We start from the raw sequence: 18,436 nt of genomic DNA on the forward strand, positions 1-18,436 counted from the left end.
CCAAGTGACGTGTCCAGGGTTATGCGGCCATACATGAAGGGAGGAGACCTGTAAAACTTTTATAAGGATGTCATTTTGTAAGACGATGGCAGAAAACCTTGTTAATGTAATAAGAGGTGGGAGTGTTGGATACGCAGGGATGCAGTGTTGTAAGAGATGGAGTCGAAAAAACAAACAAGACCAGTCTCAAGTTAAGGTAACATCCATCCTTCCTCTTCACAGTGAAATCGAATCTATCCCTGGGGTTCGGCTGCAGTCATCTCCCGCAGAGCGCGCGCTGAGAACTAACCGAATCAGGCCAAATGAAGACAACAGCAGAAAAACTACCGCTCAAGCGAGGTGACAGGAATAGATGAAAGCGTCTGTGCCTCACTGCGACTCTTCAGCTGTCATCCGGAAGACAATTAGCCTTACTAGGCATATACACATAGAAATATAAAGGCTACGCTCGGCACTGCCGCCACGCTCTGATATGTAAAGCCACTCACACACTAAGGCTACTTTCACACTAGCGTCGTTTGCAATACGTTGCAATGCGTCGTTCAGGAGAAAAAACGCATCCTGCAAAGTTGTCTGCAGGATGCGTTTTTTCCCCATAGACTAACATTACCAACGCATTGCGACGTATTGCCACACGTCGCAACCGTCGTGCGATGGTTGCATCGTGTTTTGGCGGACCGTCGGCACAAAAAAACTTTACATGTAACTTTCTTTGTGCGTCGTGTCTGGCATTTTCGACCGCGCATACGTGGCCGAAACTCCGCCCCCTCCTCCCCGGACCTTGCAATGGGGCAGCGGAAGCGTCGTAAGATGCACTGTGACGGGCCAGTACCAACGCTAGTGTGAAAGCAGCCTAAGTGACTATTTTTGTTTCTAGAGCTCTAATTTTGGGGCATATGGCAGATCGGTGGGGGGTTGTGATATTTCTTAATATACGCTCACCCATGTGCATTCTGTAAGTATCCTACAGATGAGTGCATGTATAGAAAGCCCCTACAACAGCTGAAATTCCTCCATAATTCAGCTGACCGTAAGTCCATGCGAGCAATCAGGAATGTAAATGGCTTTATGCATACGGCCATATAACCGCCACGTACAACTCCTAGGGCAGCACTGTAGCAGGGCACTCCTACACGTCTGTAGTGTCTGCAGTCTCCTTTAGCCTCCGCTGTCATACAGAAGTCATGGAGCAGCAGAGACACTGTGTGACACCCCAGGGTGCTCTGCATACACCGTCTGCCCGATTCCATACACGTCTGATCTGCCTGCCTTAGCAATGAGCTGCACAGGACTCTGTCTCCTGCAGCTCTATGATGTGCATACACCCAATCTTAAGCCAATTTTATTAAGTAATGGGATATTGCTTGGAACGGCCATCACCATATGAGTCTGGGAGTTGGACCTCCTGGACGCTCACTGACCCTGAGTTTTTCCCTGCACACCAACACTCCCAGCAAACAAGCTGTGCGGAGAAGTGCGGCAGAAATCCAGCAATTAATGGGGTGGCCAGGATCGCCCTCGCACAGAGGAAAATCTGTAAAAGGTAGACTGAGCAGAAACAGCATTATGGCTTCTTTAGTGTCAGAAGTTGGACCCCCAGAGATATGACACATCTTAGTGATAGCCACCAATTATTGAGGTGGAAATGCCCCTTTCAGATAACTAAAGTCCGCCTTAGGCTGCTTTCACACATCAGTTTTTTGCCGTCAGTCACAATCCGGCAAATTCTGAAAAAAACGGATCTGGTAAAGTTGCTGCTGGATCTGTTTTTTTCTCATAGACTTGTATTAGCCACGGATGGTCTCACATTTCATCCGTTTTTTGCCGGATCCGTTGAAAATTGTTTTTCCGGCGGCCGGCAAAAACGGACATAGTAACATTTTTTGTGTCCGTCAAAAAAACGGACAGTGACGGATCTGTTGCCGTCCATCGTTTGCTACAATGGAACCCTCTGGCGCCAGATCTGGGGACGGATTCTGTTTTTTTTTACTGAGCATGCTCCAATTTTTTTGGGATCCAATTAGCTGGATCAGCTAGTCGGATCAGTCAAAAAAATGGATCCGATTGTGCCTGACGGCAAAAAACTGATGTGTGAAAGCAGCTTTAAAGACCATAGAATTATTTTTTTTTTTGGTGCTCACAATGGATCGTTGTTAATTGTCTTAGTTCATTGCTGCTCTGGAAACAACGGCACACATACTATGATTAAAGTTCCATCATCCATATAGAAAAATACAGGGGTTTTACTATATTTTTCTGTCTGGATGATGGAATTTTAGTTATAATAAACTTGGTAGTTTCCATCCATTGTGAACTTGAGCAAGTTTTGAAACTTTTGTCTGCAAGGCATCCTGGCCAGTGCAGGTCCCATGTGCCGTCCATATAACAGTGAGAGCTGGGTTCTGTCTTTTCTATATTTGTTGGCGTACATGCCATGTCAAACTACGCTTACTCTACGGCCCGGTCCTGCTCATTTATACTGGACGACAGGACCACAGCCATTGTAAGTGGCTGCTATGGAGAACTAAGGTATAGCAATGAACAGCTGGAGAGTGCATGCATGCACACTGTAAGACGGCCGTCGGGTGGGTCATTGAGGGGAGATATGATTCATCGCAGTTATTAGCTGTGGCGATGTAAGCTCAGAAGCATGCTCCATCACATAAAGTGCTGAGAGAGTTCATGGGTCATTCCAGGGCCGGGCTTTACGAGCAGTCATAAGAGATGGGTGGGAATGAGTGCTCACATATCACAACCACAGGGGCGTGGTTTGGCAAATAAAATGGAGAACAAGTGTCTCATTCAGTGTCTGGACCTGGAGATGTGTGGATCACCTGTGTGTTGGTCTGTGCTTAGACCTAAAGAACCGGACACTATACCCAGCGGGGGGACCCGCTGTAGTGTATGGACTTTTTACTTTTGTGTTTTCACCTTCTTTCGGAAAAGGCTGTTTTCTGTTTGCTATCCTGAGCAGCTTATGAACGTTAAATAAACTTGCCTGGACGTTTCAGCAATACCGTCCTGTGCCTACCTCAACAGCGGACGAGTGAGTACAAAGCTCTACAATACATACATACAAACATACATACATACATACAATGGAGACTTTTAGGGTTTTCGGTACTTTCCACCATTGCATCTTACACTCAACAAGTTTACAGAATAGCATTTTCCAAATTGCTTTTTTTTTTTTTGCTGCACAATCGAGTCAAATTTCCAAGATGGCCCAGGTAATATTTTATCTGATGTAGGCAGATTACAATCAATAACTAGTTTAAGCCCAAAAGAAATAGATCTGGGAGCACCAATGTGGAACGCAGTACGTATTAGCCAGGATACAAAGAGTGGCAATGAGCAGATTGGTTTTGTAGCTACTCAATTAGAACCTACTTTATTACATCAATAGCGGCCGGGTAGTTACTACAATGAAGGGTCTGCATTTATCAATGTGAAAGTGGACATACAGGTCCGAGAGCTGCAGCTCACAGCGAGGAGGCATCAAGGACACACTGAAGGGAAAAAAGTGGATCAATATTAACAAGCTTTTCATTTCATGCTTGCCCAGTTAGGGGAGGGCTGACAATACACTCCTATTATGGGAGTTACCTTTGCGTAACACAAGAAAGGTTATTACCAAAAGCAGGGGAAATGGAGTGTTCTCCGCACTGACAGGGCTGCTAACAGGACTGTGCGGCTTCTTAAAGACGCATTAAGCAATGCCACAAGTCTACCTGACAGGACAATTTTTTATTTTATTTTAACCTCTGCCACCTTCGGACTTTATATCCTCCTTCAGATAGAGTGGATAACTTTAATATTAGGAATATGACGTTATGAGATCATATAACTAGAATGCTGGTGTTCTATACAGAAGAGTGAGCCCAACAGTAGAAACCAAAACAGCCCCCTTTATGGAGCAGGGCTGAAAAACGGAGACCATTCCCCCTCCCTTGTCTGCCACCAACACACATTCAATAGCTCAGACGACAACTCATGTGGCCGACAGCTTCTTCTATTGAATGATCCATACACATGCACGCTCAGTGTGGCTCAGCATTCATTTGTTATGAATTGGGGAGAGGGGAGAATTTGCTGCCAGACACCTGGATTGGACAAGTAAAATTCAACATGTCTAACCCTTTCATCTTCCAACATAGGCTGAACAAATGTAGGTTGAACACAGGGCCGGACTGGCCATCTGGGAATTCTGGCAAATACCAGAAGGGCCTGACTGGTCATGGGGTGCCTTGTCTGCTACGTTGTTAACAGAAACGGTTTCTCCAGACCCCCATACCGATAAGAGTTGTGATGGAGCACAAAATTGCTGACTCCATCACTTACCCCAGCAGCCACAGTTATCATTAGAAATATTGGGCTTGTAGAAAATCTTCCTGTCCTCCATCCAGGGTAATAAAAGCAATATAACCCTTCTGGTTCATGGGGACGGGGACAACATGGGCCTGTGTGATTTCAAATGCCAGGACTGAATTTCAGCCCCAGTCCGTACCTGGTTGAACACCTAATACAGTGAGATGGTTGCAGGTTTGGCCATCTTTACCCGGGAGAGGAGAATCCGACATACGTTTTTACTACACAGTAACCAAGGGGATGACACCAATCGGGGCTGACCCACACCTTATAGTCTGCCCCTCTTTTTTGGATTCCCTTGCATAAAGCACTGTATGGTAACTTCATAGTCTCAAGAAAGTGGCACAACAGACACTTACCAAACGTTTTGCTCTGCACCAATAGTTATAGGGGTTGTACCAGGTTTGAGAGTTATCCCCGATATTGAGGGTAGAGAATAAATTCTCAATTGCAGGAGGTCCAGCCACTGAGACACACACAGATCACGAAAATATAGCTCTGCGGAGCCCTGTGTCAAGGAACTGTAGCTGGAGTATGCGCATCTCCAGGCCATACATGCTCTGTGGGACAACCAGAGATCGCCAAGTGCTTTACTCAGCTATATCTGGCAGCCCCATAGAGAATGAATGGAGCAGAGGTGCGCAAGCTCAACCTTCGTTCTACTCAGACAGGGCTCTGCAATTCCGAATCTTGGGATCAGTGGGGGTCCCAGTGGTTAAAGTTATTCCCAATCTGATAGATAGGGTAAAACATTAAAATTTGGTAAAACCCTTTTAACCTTAAACTGTATGTGTTATTCCGAGAAAGGGGTTATTAGCTAAAAATAGATTTGCAGTCATTAATGGATACAAGAATGCAACTTGTACTACTGGTATAACTAATACAGAAACAATTGGACTTGATTTAGAGCCAATAAGTGAAAGTATATGACATCCGTTCCCGTGTGTGTACCTCACATACACCATATCATTAACATTTAGACAACACGTGGAGCAGGTCTGTCGTCCAGCTATGCTGTCCCAAGGACAGTCTAGTGTAAGTAACAGATTTACTCTATTAGCAAAAGAGCACAATATTAATAGTCCAATTTCAGAGAATCAGATAGCTATGGGACCCCAGTAATTAATGAGAATCTGTCACCACATTTGACCTATCTAAAGTATTAATCTATGGACTAGCTGAAAAAAGTCCTGTGTGTTTAATATCAGATGCCTTGTTGCGGAGAAATCATTTTTATATAATTTTTTATCACTTTATATAAATTACCTTTTCCAGGCTCTGGGGAGGACGTTGCCTGGAAGATAACTCTGCCTCCAGAGCTGGTTTTAAATAAAAAGGAGAGTTACCAGTGTGAGACAAGTAACCAACACAGAACAGGAGAAATGAAATTAGTCTTCTTACAAACACATTTTTGCTTCTCTCTCAGCTTTGCTGCATTGTAACAATATTACAGCCCTGTCTGCCTGTGAGATGGAAGCTGAGGGGAACCTGCAGATGTGTCAGGTATAATCCCACACAGCTCTGCAGTGAGATCAGGAGAGCAGAGAGCGGCCATTATACATCACACTGGTAACTCCCCCCTTCATGTAAAATAAGCTCTGGAGGCAGAGTTATCTTCCAGACAGCATCCTCCCCTGGAAGAGATTATTTACCTAAAGTGATAAAGAGGATTTATCAACCAGGCATCTGATATGAGACATACAGGGAAGACTGTTTTCAGCAGCCTATAACCTGTATGCCCATATTAATAGTTTAGATAGCTTCTCTATACTGTGATAATGGGAAAACCAATTTAACCCCTTCATGACCCCTGCTTTTTTCGTTTTTCGCTCCCCTCCTTCCCAAAGCCAAAACTTTATTTTTCCATCAATATGGCCATGTGAGGGCTTATTTTTTGCGGGACAAGTTGTACTTTTGAACGGCATCATAGGTTTTAGCATGTCGTGTACCAGAAAACGGGAAAAAAATTCCAATTGCGGTGAAATTGCAAAAAAAAAGTGCAATCCCACACTGGTTTTTTGGTTGGCTTTTTTGCTAGGTTCACTAAAAAAATTCCAAACTTTGCTTAAAAAAAAAAAAATTGCGCAATTTTCCAATACCTGTAGCATCTCCACTTTTCGTGATCTGGGGTCGGGTGAGGGCTTATTTTTTGCTTGCCGAGCTGACGTTTTTAATTATACCATTTCGGTGCAGATACCTTCTTACCGTTTAATGCAATGTCACGGCGACCCAAAAAATGTAATTCTGGCGTTTCAATTTTTTATTTTGCTACGCCGTTTAGCGATCAGGTTAATCCTTTTTTTTTTGATAGATCGGGCGATTCTGAACACGGCGATACCAAATATGTGTAGGTTTGATTTTTCTAAATTGTTTTATTTTGAATGGGGCAAAAGGGGGGTGATTTAAACTTTTTTTTTTCATATTTTTTAAAACTTTTTTTTTTTTTTTTTTTTATACTTTTGCCATGCTTTAATAGCCTCCATGGGAGGCTAGAAGCTGGCACAACTCGATCGCCTCTGCTATATAGGAGCGATGCATAGATCGCTCCTATGTAGCTGAATTACAGGCTTGCTATGAGCGCCAACCACAGGGTGGCGCTCACAGCAATCTGGCATCAACAACCATAGAGGTTTTCAACAGACCTCTGGTTGTCATGTCAATGCATCGCTGACCCCCAATCATCTGATGGGGTCAGCGATGTGCTCATTTCTGGCCTAATGGTCGGAAGCGCTAGTTAAAGGGAACCTGTCACCCCCAAAATGGAAGTTGAGCTAAGCCCACCGGCATCAGGGGCTTATCTACAGCATTCTGTAATGCTGTACATAAGCCCCTGTTGTAACCTGAAAGATGAGAAAAAGAGGTTAGATTATACTCACCCAGGGGCGGTCCCGCTGCAGTCCGGTCCGATGGGCGTCGCGGTCCTCTCCGGGATCTCCTATCTTCTTACGATGACATCCTCTTCTTGTCTTCACGCTGCGGCTCCGGCACAGGCGTACTTTGTCTGCCCTGTTGAGGGCAGAGCAGAGTACTGCAGTGCGCAGGCGCAGGGAAAGGTCAGAGAGGCCCAGCACCTGTGCACTGCAGTACTTTGCTCTGCCCTCAACAGGGCAGACAAAGTACGCTTGCGCCAGAGATGCAGCGTGAAGACAAGAAGAGGATGTCATCCTATGAAGATGGGAGGCCCCGGACCGCGACGCCCATCGGACCGGACTGCAGCGGGAACGCCCCTTGTTGAGTATAATATAACCTCTTTTTCTCATCTTTCAGGATACATCGGGGGCTTATCTACAACATTACAGAATGCTGTAGATAAGCCCCTGATGCCGGTGGGCTTAGCTCAACTTCCATTTTGGGGGTGACAGGTTCCCTTTAAATGGCGCTGTCAGCGTTTTACAGCAGCCTTTAACTAGTTAATAGCGGCGGGTGGATCGCAATTCCACCTGCCGCTATTGTGGGCATATTTCAGCTGTACAAAACAGCTGACATGTCCCGGCTTTGATGCGAGCTCACCGCCGGAGCCCACATCAAAGCAGGGGATCTGACCTCGGACGTACTATCCCGTCCGAGGTCATAAAGGGGTTAAAGGGAATCTGTCAGTAGTATCAACCCCCAACTCAGTCTATATGGGCACATTGGTCATATAATGGTGAATAAAATGATACGCTGATATCTGTGATACACTGATATCTGTGATCTGATGTCTTATTTCAGAGAAATCCATGTTTTTCTTCTATGTAAATGAGCTGATCAGGACTATGGGTTGGACACTGATCTCGCTGAGAATCTGCATCCAGAGACTATTATAAATGAAAGGAGAGATAACAGTGAGAGACATGTAACCAACACAGAACAGAAGAACTGCACTCTGTCTCATAAACACGTTAGCAGCTGCAGCTCTCACAGCTCTGCTGTTCTGCAAACTTGTCTACCTGTGAGATGGAAGCAGAATCACTGAGAGGAACCTGCAGATGTGTCAGCTATAATCACACACAGCTCTGCAGTGAGATCAGGAGAGAAGAGAGTGGCTATTACATGTCTCCTTGGTAACAACCCCTTCTATTTACAATAAGTTCTGGAAGCAGATTTTCAGCGAGATCTATGTCCGGCCCATAGATCTTAACATCTCATTTACACAAGAAAAGATTGATTTCTCTGGAATAAAACATCGGATCACAGGTATCAAAGTACCATATTATTTATTATGCTTATGTACACCATTATATTCAGCAGCACCTTATAGAAATTATCATCACTGTCTAAAATCACTGTCTAAATTCCCCATCATTAGGTCTTTAGAGTGTGGGAAGAAACTGGAGAAAACCCACGCAAACATGTGGAGGACATACAAACTTGTTGCAGATATTGTCCTTGGTAGGATTTGTTTGAATTGAGAACCCCAGCGCTGCAAAGCAACAATGCTAACCACTAAGCCACCGTGCTGCCCACGGTATAATTTTCTTCAGCTTCTATGACCTGCATGCTTACATATACCACTTAGGAGGATAGATCCTACTGACACACTCCCTTTAAGACAGAATCAGCCATTTGTATATGAGCCCTTTATAATGATAATTGCATTGATTTTAAATTAGAAGGATAAAGACCGGCACACTGTCCTAATAAAAAATTGTGTGCTTCAGGGAGGAACCTCAGCATGCTGGTCCATATCTATTTTTTGACTCCTTGACAGATCAAAATAAACTATCACTGCAGCAAGACCTACAGTCTCATTTTTTTTAGGTGCTGAGGTTTCATCCTTAACATGCATTAATTTTAAAGGCATGAGCAATTTTGTCAGTCCCTGTTTTGTTAGTTTTGAGGTACTCCACCTAACTGATCAAAGAGTGACCTACTACTACAACAATCAGCTAGTATCTGGGATGTATAGGAGAACCCACAAGCAAGTGATCAATTTCCCTGCAGCACCACCGCAGGAGGCATGAAGCATTACACTGCTCTGCAGTGCACGAATGTTCTGAGACCGCCACAGTGAAAGATTTTGCAGCCATTCTCCACTCTGACTACTAAACGGGTTTATCTAAAGCAGACAATCCCTCTAATACTTACAAATATGACACTAACTTCTGCCTTCAAAATTATTTTCTACGTAAAACTTTTAGTAACACATTGTGACTACATTTTACTAAGGCAGAAAATCAAATAGTTACCCCCAGCTGAAAGGGCGCACCAACACTGTAGTCAAAAAACACTAGTGGAAAAAGTGCAGCATCCAAAGTAACTGGTAGTAGACATACGTTCAACGCTAATATAGATAAGATCATATAAGAAAAAATGCGTACATAGAACAAATAAGGCTACATTCACATTTGCGGTCTGCGCCGCAGCGTCGGGCGCCGCCGCATGCATCATGCGCCCCTATATTTAACATGGGGGCGCATGGACATGCGTCGCACTTGCGTTTTGCGCCGCATGCGTCCCTGCGGCGCCCGCGTCCGGGCGCAGAGGACGCAGCAAGTTGCATTTTTGCTGTGTCCAAAATCAATGAAAAAAAGGACGCATGCGGCGCAAAACGCAGCGTTGTGCATGCGTTTTGCTGCGTTTTTGTTTGCGTTGTGAACGTAGCCTAATATAACAATCTTTATTAGAGAAAAAAGAGAAAGGATATAATCCTTATAAAACATACAAAAGTCTAAAACTGGTAGCTTTCGTCAGGCACGTTGCCGAAACGTGCGTAGGGGCTGTGGCACCATCTTCTGAGTGTTGGTAAGGCATTATGTATTTTTCCTTGATTTCTATGTGACTGCTAATTTAATATATGTAGACCTGTTTAGTGGGTACCGGCGCACGCCATGGTGGCTTGATATAATGGTCGATAATAAGATGTAATGATTGTGTGCCTGTGGCCCCACTTAGTACTATTATAGTGAAAGCAGCACAGTTAGTCAATTATATTGCATTCCTACTCTTCTGCCATAATACCTACTCAGCAGTGGTGCCATTTATATCCTTTTGGCTCACTATTCAAACACACCTGTGGCTACCAGTTTTAGACTTTTGTATGTTTTATAAGGATTATATCCTTTCTCTTTTTTCTCTAATAAAGATTGTTATATTATTTGTTCTATGTACGCATTTTTTCTTATATGATCTTATTTTACTAAGGCAGGTGGAGCTTTACTGATATTGTGGTCAACCACTTACAAAAGAAATGGAATGAACTTGAAACACATCAGGGTAAAAATATCCGCTACCCCATCCTGGCTATGAGACTGCCCAGGTAAATCACAGGACACCATGCTTGGCTGGACACATTGCTGATGGGCCGGGTGCTGCAGCTCAGCGTTACAGCGCACCATCAATAATGATTTAGGTCTGCACTCGGTAAGGGAAAGGGTTGGTTTTTCTTCCTGAAGGTCACCAAGCCGCTCTCTGCAAATCCTGCCAGCTGTGGCCCCTGCAGTATCTTTCTACTACCGGGCATAAGATAACTGATACATTTTGTCATCCTTGCTCGATGTTTGTGCCAGACCGGGGCTGGAATGCACCTTCAGACTCAATCTGACGCCTTTAACAAGGTTCACGCCTTAATATTTCAAAGCGTGCAGCGTGGTCACAAAGAAAGTGACGCCTGACAAGATAGAGCGAGGGCTGAGAAAAAGAAAAGAGAAGAATAAAAATGATACATTTTCCAGTACACTGATGAAGAATACAACGGGCGAGCTTCGGCATAGAGGCCGGGTTGTGTTCATCCTAACAATCCCGGATATTCTACATCACCGTCTCTTCATTCCAACCACTTGGCACATGACAGGCAGATCCTGGCAACTCTCTGCTACATCCGACATAATTTACACTAACAGATCTGCAGCTGCCAGGAACTCGAAGAAGGAAACTTACACTACTGAAGTAACCAGCATCTGGATTTCCAGACAAGAGCAGCTGAGCAGGACTAACTTATGAGCCTCAAGTGCTTGTCCACTTTAGAAATCCCTTTTTTTGTCAAAAAGGTTTCTGGGATATAAACTGATCCCAATACATACTGCTGCCAAGGCCTGCTTTGGTCAGCAGCAAATAGTAGAACTACTACTCAGATTCTCATGCGATGCAACTTGCCAGCCTATTGAATGGGTGGAACCTCTTCATCTGTATTCCGTCAGCACTGCAGGTGTTATTTTATTTATTTTATTTTTGACTTTTTATTTATGACCCTTTCCTCACTTACCAACCATTGTCTTGCCTCCCCTTAAATAAAAACCCAATTCTCAGTTATGTCTGTATGCAGTTTGACAGACTGGATAGAAGGAACAGAAAGACAAGCTCCGCCCTCTGCTTCCTATTGATGAACAAAGCTGCCTCCCACTTCCTGTGCAGAAATAACGACATCCCCCACTTCCGGTAACCGGACGCTACTACTAGAGACAGGTTACACTTGACGACAGCTAGTGGACAGAAAGTTAAGCAGAAAGCTGCCTGAGCGATCAGTGATCATCTAACTCAGATTTGCCGAACATGGGATATTAAATGTGATATAAAGATTAGACAGTTTCTTTAATTGACTATTTCATTTTGTAGCCTCTTGGGCTTAGTGCATGAGGAATCATTTAAAAGTTTCATTTTACTAAGTGCCATGAAGCCGGTTTTGACCACAGAACACCATTGCATGATATTTTCAGAGAATGTTCTGTCTTTCCTTTGATCTCTCCCGAACATTATTGGACATTTTCCTATCCTATGAAGCTTTATAACAAAATGTTATTTTTTAATGCACTGGATCATCTTGTTGCATTTTTTTGGGGGGAACATTCATTCTTCTTTTTATTGAATTTGTGATGTCTCCCACCCAGTTATAAAGGCATGCACTAGTAATACATGAAATAAAAAGGGGTATTTCATGTACATTTTCTTTAGATCAATTGTGTGGGCTGCTATGCCTGTAGCAGCATAATTATATTGGTATGTATGTATATTACACAGGAGCTGGAACAGGAAGATAATCAAGTTTAAGAAACATATGGCACTTTTAAAGAGCGCTCATTCAGAAGTTCATTGACAAAAAGAAAGAAAAAAGGCAACTGCTCTGGCAAGCGGTAATTTTGGGGAACACTGGTTCCTGTCAGTTGCCCTGTACAGAGTTACAGACCTATTAAAATGTAATTACGTAGCTGTCTGTGTGACATAACCCAAGCATTTATCCCACATTCTTGACCGACTTTTGCAGAAGTATAGGATTCTTATTTAATTCGGGAATGTGGTGTATTGGTCTGAACGTGGCTGATACAAGCAAAAGTACAACAGACATCACATCGATGTTTCACTCTTTATGTTTGTAGCCCCAAGAGGAAAAACGGCTTAAGTGGACACTAGTTGTTTGGGTTCACCTCCAACACAGCATCATAAGAGAGCCCTAGATATAAAAAAAATTAAAATAAATAAAACGATTGGCTTTCCTACCCAAAGCAACAAGAGCTCAGTTTCCATTTTATAAACTGCACTGGGAAGGAGAATCTATAGATTTTTTTGAGCAACAGGGTAATTTTTTTCCAAGTCAGAAAATGTAATTGATGAAGGTAAGCACCTTGTGACCGCCGTAATCACTACAACAATGGGGCCACGGAGCTCCACCTAGCATCATACTTTCTTTTTTCCTGAGATCACCAGAATGCAATGGGACTGAAATCCACATGCAACTGAGACTATATTTATCCATGAGACATTTGGTAGAGATTTATCAAAACTTGTAATTAAAAAAAAAAAAAAAAAAAAAAAAAGTGGGGCAATTCTCCAGCTCATTAATAAAAATCTGATATATAAAAAAATCTATTAGGGGATTCGGAGTCTCATATGGGAGCTCCATCAATCAGCTGAAGCAAAAAACTACTGCAAACAGCAATTGTTGTTCAAGAGGATCCAGCTTCTTCATCCCGAATAGGGACAACCAACTGATTTCAATGCATCATTTCCCCCGTGGTGGTGCTCCTGAGAAACATTTGCTGCCACTTTCTTTTGCATATTTCAGAAGATGTCTGGATGGTCCCAACATTGGTAACCCTACCATCACACTACTGTCTGGGGCCCATCTAACAAGAAGATGACACCCTTAATTGCCATACATTTACTTTTACACTTCTGCTAATATCACCAAAGAATTGACATTGATTAATTAAAGGGGTTGTCCAACCTAAATAAACTTAAAATGTTATAGCAAAATAAATAAATAAATAAAAAATAGTCATATGCACTTTATCAATACTACATTACTCCGATTCCAACATCTTCCAGCCCTCCACCAGTCTCTGGACTACTCTGCTCCAACCAGCAACCAACAACCAGTAATTAGATTGTGTTCATTGAACCATGCGGAATCACAGCGTCCTATACAATGGATGTTGATATTTATCTTGCGGAGACAGAGCATCTCCACAAGATAAATTGATATGCTGTGGTCTGGAAAGAAGCGCCGCATGTCAGTTTACGCAGGGACGCCCCTCCACTATGCAGTAACATATGGCCGTTGTGGGATGGACGCTGCGGCTGTATGCAGCGTCCAATCCGCAGCGTTTACTGACCATGGAAACATACTCTAAATGGCAAGTGAAGTAGAGAGACTAAATGGCACGTGAAGTAGAGAGACTAAATGGCACGTGGAGTAGAGAGACTAAATGGCACGTGGAGTAGAGAGACTAAATGGCACGTGACGTAGCGAGACAATGGCACGTGAAGTAGAGAGACTACATGTCACGTGAAGTAGAGAGACTACATGGCACGGGAAGAAGAGAGACTGGTGGGGGACTCGGAAGCAACAGAGGATCGGTGAGGCAAGTTAATTATTATTTTTTTTTTTTTAAGTGAGGCTACACAACCACTTTAACCCCTTCATGACCCAGCCTATTTTGGCCTTAATGACCTTGCCGTTTTTTGCAATTCTGACCAGTGTCCCTTTATGAGGTAATAACTCAGGAACGCTTCAACGGATCCTAGCGATTCTGAGATTGTTTTTTCGTGACATATTGGGCTTCATGTTAGTGGTAAATTTAGGTCGATAATTTCTGAGTTTATTTGTGAAAAAAACGGAAATTTGGCGAAAATTTTGAAAATTTCGCAATTTTCACATTTTGAATTTTTATTCTGTTAAACCAGAGAGTTATGTGACACAAAATAGTTAATAAATAACATTTCCCACATGTCTACTTTACATCAGCACAATTTTGGAAACAAATTTTTTTTTTGCTAGGAAGTTATAAGGGTTAAAATTTGACCAGTGATTTCTCATTTTTACAACAAAATTTACAAAACCATTTTTTTTAGGGACCACCTCACATTTGAAGTCAGTTTGAGGGTTCTATATGGCTGAAAATACACCAAAGTGACACCATTCTAAAAACTGCACCCCTCAAGGTGCTCAAAACCACATTCAAGAAGTTTATTAACCCTTCAGGTGTTTCACAGCAGCAGAAGCAACATGGAAGGAAAAAATGAACATTTAACTTTTTAGTCACAAAAATGATATTTTAGCGAACTTTTTTTTATTTTCCCAAGGGTAAAAGGAAAAACTGGACCACGAACGATGTTGTCCAATTTGTCCTGAGTACGCTGATACCTCATATGTGGGGGTAAACCACTGTTTGGGCATACGGCAGGGCTTGGAAGGAAAGGAGCGCCATTTGACTTTTTGAATGAAAAATTGGCTCCAATCTTTAGCGGACACCATGTCGCGTTTGGAGAGCCCCCGTGTGCCTAAACATTGGAGCTCCCCCACAAGTGACCCCATTTTGGAAACTAGACCCCCCAAGGAACTTATCTAGAAGCATAGTGAGCACTTTAAACCCCCAGGTGCTTCACAAATTGATCCGTAAAAATTAAACAGTACTTTTTTTTCACAAAAAAATTATTTTAGCCTCAATTTTTTCATTTTCACATGGGCAACAGGATAAAATGGATCCTAAAATTTGTTGGACAATTTCTCCTGAGTACACTGATACCTCACATGTGGGGGTAAACCACTGTTTGGGCACATGGTAAGGCTCGGAAGGGAAGGAGCGCCATTTGACTTTTTGAATGAAAAATGATCTCCATCGCTAGCAGAGACCATGTCACGTTTGGAGAGCCCCCGTGTGCCTAAACATTGGAGCGCTCCCACAAGTGACCCCATTTTGGAAAGTAGACCCCCCAAGGAACTTATCTAGAAGCATAGTGAGCACTTTAAACTCTCAGGTGCTTCACAAACTGATCCGTAAAAATTAAAAAGTACTTTTTTTTCACACAAAATTTCTTTTAGCCTCAATTTTTTCATTTTCACATGGGCAACAGGATAAAATGGATCCTAAAATTTGTTGGGCAATTTCTGCTGAGTATGTTGATACCTCATATGTGGGGGTAAACCACTGTTTGGGTGCACGGCAAGGCTCGGAAGGGGAGGCGTGCCATTTGACTTTTTGAATGGAAAATTAGCTCCAATCGTTAGCGAACACCATGTCGCGTTTGGAGAGCCCCTGTGTGCCTAAACATTGGAGCTCCCCTACACGTGACCCCATTTTGGAAACTAGACCCCCCAAGGAACTTATCTAGATGCATAGTGAGCACTTATAACCCCCAGGTGCTTCACAGAAGTTTATAACGCAGAGCCGTGAAAATAAAAAAATAATTTTTCTTTCCTCAAAAATGAGTTTTAGCCCAGGATTTTTTAATTTTCCAAGGGTAATGGGAGAAATTGGACCCCAAATGTTGTTGTCCAGTTTGTCCTGAGTACGATGATACCCCATATGTGGGGGTAAACCACTGTTTGGGCACACGGCAGGGCTCGGAAGGGAAGGCACGCCATTTGGCTTTTTGAATGGAAAATTAGCTCCAATCATTAGCGGACACCATGTCACGTTTGGAGAGCCCCTGTGTGCCTAAACATTGGAGCTCCCTAACAAGTGACCCCATTTTGGAAACTAGACCTCCCAAGGAACTAATCTAGATGTGTGGTGAGCACTTTGAACCCCCAAGTGCTTCGCAGAAGTTTATAACGCAGAGCCGTGAAAATAATAAATGTGTTTCCTTTCCTCAAAAATATTTTTTTAGCCCAGAATTTTTTATTTTTGCAAGGGTAACAGGAGAAATTGGACCCCAAAAGTTGTTGTCCAGTTTCTCCTGAGTACGGTGATACCCCATATGTGGGGGTAAACCACTGTTTGGGCACATGCCGGGGCTCGGAAGGGAAGTAGTGACGTTTTGGAATGCAGACTTTGATGGAATGGTCTGCGGGCGTCACGTTGCATTTGCAGAGCCCCTGATGTGCCTAAACAGTAGAAACACCCCACAAGTGACCCCATTTTGGAAACTAGACCCCCCAAGGAACTTATCTAGATGTGTGATGAGCACGTTCAACCTCCAAGTGCTTCACAGAAGTTTACAACGCAGAGCCGTGAAAATAAAAAATAATTCTTCTTTCCTCAAAAATTATGTCTTAGCAAGTAATTTTTTATTTTTGCAAGGGTAACAGGAGAAATTGGACCCCAACAGTTGTTGCCCAGTTTGTCCTGAGTACGCTGGTACCCCAAATGTGGGGGTAAACCACTGTTTGGGCACACGTCGGGGCTTGGAAGGGAGGGAGCACCATTTGACTTTTTGAATGCAAGATTGGCTGGAATCAATGGTGGCGCCATGTTGCGTTTGGAGACCCCTGATGTGCCCTAACAGTGGAAACCCCTCATTTCTGACTTCAACACTAACCCCAACACACCCCTAATCCTAATCCCAACTGTAGCCATAACCCTAATCCCAACCCTAACCCCAACACACCCCTAACCACAACCCTAACCCCAACACACCCGTAACCCTAATTCCAACCCTAGCCCTAATTCCAACCCTAACCCTAAGGGTATGTGCCCACGTAGCGGATTCGTGTGAGATTTTTCCGCACGACTTTTGAAAAATCTGCAAGTAAAAGGCACTGCGTTTTACCTACGGATTTACAGCAGATTTCCAGTGTTTTTTTGTGCGGATTTCACCTGCGGATTCCTATTGAGGAATAGGTGTAAAACGCTGCGGAATCCGCACAAAGAATTGACATGCTGTGGAAAATACAACGCAGCGTTTCTGCACGGAATTTTCCGCACCATGGGCACAGCGGATTTGGTTTTCCATAGGTGTACACGGTACTGTAAACCTGATGGAAAACTGCTACGAATTCGCAGCGGCCAAACCGCTGCGGATCCGCGGCCGATCCGCTGCGGATCCGCGGCCGATCCGCTGCGGATCCGCGGCCGATCCGCTGCGGATCCGCGGCCGATCCGCTGCGGATCCGCTGCCAAATCCGCACATGCCATAACCCTAACCCTACCCGTAACCCTAACCCTAGTTCTAACCCTAACCCTAGTTCTAACCCTAACCACAGTGGGAAAAAAAAATATATATATATTTTCTTTATTTTATTATTGTCCCTATCTATGGGGGTGATAAAGGGGGGGGGGTTTATTTATTATTTTTTTTATTTTGATCGCTGTGGTAGAACCTACCACAGCGATCAAAATGTACCTGTAAGGAATCTGCCGGCCGGCGGGCGTACTGAGCATGCGCCCGCCATTTTGGAAGATGGCGGCGCCCAGCGAGGAGACGGCCGGACACCGGGAGGATCGGTAAGTATGAAGGGGTGGTGGGGGGGTGGATCTGAGCACAGGGGGGGTGATCGGAGGACGGAGGGAGCGGAGCACAGGACGGAGGGGACCGGACCCCATAACGGAGTGGTGGGGGGGCGATCGGTGGGGTGGGGGGTGGTCACTTCAGGTTTTCCAGCCATGGCCGATGATATTGCAGCATCGGTCATGGCTGGATTGTAATATTTCACCTGTTTTTTAGGTGAAATATTACAAATCGCTCTGATTGGCAGTTTCACTTTCAACAGCCAATCAGAGCGATCGTAGCCACGGGGGGGTGAAGCCACCCCCCCTGGGCTGAAGCACCACTCCCCCTCTCCCTGCAGATCGGGTAAAATAGGAGTTAACCCCTTCACCCGATCTGCAGGGACGCGATCATTCCATGACGCCACATAGGCGTCATGGGTCGGATTGGCACGGGTTTTCATGACGCCTATGTGGCGTCATGGGTCGGGAAGGGGTTAAATAAA

The 18,436-nt window shown here is 43.9% G+C and overlaps 1 protein-coding gene across 6 annotated transcripts in view; it reads right to left on the reverse strand.

Moving 5' to 3' along the window:
• NBEA (neurobeachin) overlaps window positions 1-18,436 on the reverse strand; it is an 838,139-nt gene that overhangs the window by 284,454 nt on the left and 535,249 nt on the right. The window lies entirely within an intron of this gene.

Source organism: Ranitomeya variabilis, chromosome 3, assembly GCF_051348905.1.
Source record: "Ranitomeya variabilis isolate aRanVar5 chromosome 3, aRanVar5.hap1, whole genome shotgun sequence".
NCBI classification, from domain to species: Eukaryota; Metazoa; Chordata; class Amphibia; order Anura; family Dendrobatidae; genus Ranitomeya; species Ranitomeya variabilis.